This window comes from Coenobita brevimanus, chromosome 43, assembly GCF_032717465.1.
Source record: "Coenobita brevimanus isolate Jiangsu-jjx chromosome 43, ASM3271746v2, whole genome shotgun sequence".
Classification (NCBI taxonomy): domain Eukaryota; kingdom Metazoa; phylum Arthropoda; class Malacostraca; order Decapoda; family Coenobitidae; genus Coenobita; species Coenobita brevimanus.
Window position 1 is genome coordinate 8,460,517 of NC_136996.1, and position 1,715 is coordinate 8,462,231.

At 40.2% G+C, this 1,715-nt stretch overlaps 1 pseudogene; it reads left to right on the forward strand.

The window, feature by feature from the left end:
• The first annotated feature begins 215 nt into the window (after positions 1–215).
• Positions 216–341, forward strand: LOC145397894 (5S ribosomal RNA; annotated as a pseudogene).
• The last annotated feature ends 1,374 nt before the right edge of the window (positions 342–1,715 follow it).

Below are 1,715 nucleotides of genomic sequence, written 5' to 3' on the forward strand. Positions count from 1 at the left end.
CAGTAAATAATAATGTTTGCGCTAGATCACAAGGTTCGTCTTTCGTATTTTGCTAGCGTGGGGTAAGATGAACACTATTCCCGGCCGATTATGCACCGACGCATCATATGTTGACCAATATATATATATATATATATATATATATATATATATATATATATATATATATATATATATATATATATATATATATATATATATATATATATATATATATATATATATATACCACGTTGAGTAATGAGTACACTGCTTCCCGTCCGATCAGCCAAGTTAAGCAACGTTGGGTCTGGTTAGTACTTGGATGGGTGACCGCTAGGGAACACCAGATGCTGTTGGCATAACATTCTCCCTACGTGTCAAGTGGGGTTGGTGGAGGATTAGTGCCCCTCCCTGTAAAACAATTAACTCTAAGCCCTTGGCCACCCCGTTTGGGATACATGGCGTCTGGCAATGAATGAATGAATGAAAAATATATGTATTTATTTATTATGGACTTTTATCATATACTCGTATATTATATATATATTTATTATATATTATACATTATATATTTATTATACATGTTATATATTATGTTATATATATTTATATATATTACTGTATATATATTGTGGTAGGTGAGGGCGCTCATCATCCGCCCACTTAGTGTAGTGGTACTCTGTTTTTAGGGTAGCTCCACATTGAGTGGCAAGCCAAATGATTTCCTGTAAACAAGGAAATAATTGACAAAGATGGATGGTAACCTTATAACCAACCAGCACGTGTTCCCTATTTGACAACAAGTAGATTGGCGGAGGGGTAGTGCCCCTTTTCGGAAAATAACCAATTAAAAATATAAACAAGAAGCCTCGGACCAGGACTGACCACCAGGTGACGAATAAGGACCGAATAAAGGACATGGTACGGATTGCGACTTGGAATTTAAAGAGTGCAAATGATGAAGTGAAAGAGAGGGAGACTGTCCAGGTGCTTGAAGTGCAAAAAATGGATGTATGTGGATTAACTTAAACTAAATGAGGAGGTGAGAGTGTGAAAGAATGGGAGTACGAATGGGGTATATGCGCAGGAGTGGGTGAGAATGAGAGGGCAAAAGAAAGAGTGTGCATTGTTGTGTGCAAAAGATGGAAGGAGAATATAACCGAGTATGGACCAATTGGCTCAAGGATTGTGTGAGTAAGATTGAAAGTTGGACTACAAATGTGGGCGATTGAGTATGTGTATGGGTCAACGCAAAATCGTGCAAGCAGAGTGAAAGAAGAAATGTGGAAGCGTGCATGGAAAGGTTTGAAAGGAATGAGAGAGTGTTTTTGACTGGAGATATGAATGGAAAAATAGGGAATGTGGAGGTGGATGGAGTAGTTGGTGAGTTGGGTGTGCCTGCAGAAGTGGATGAGAATGGCAGTGCTCTAGTGGACATTTGTGCCGGGAGAGGGTTGGTGATGGCCAATACCCACCTTAGACACAAAATGATCCACAGGTGTACGTGGCTAGTGATGGGAAGGGTGGGTGGTGAACTGAATGAATGGAAGGCAATGGTTGACGAGGTGTGTGTGGATGAGAGAATGAGAAGGTGTGCAATGGATGCAAGAGCATATGGAGGTTGGGGGACTGGACTTTCTGACCGCCACCTGGTGGTGGTAAGAGTAAAGGTCCAAATGAAACGGTGGAATAGAAGAAGGGAGAGACAGAGGAAGTATTCACACAAGGTGGGT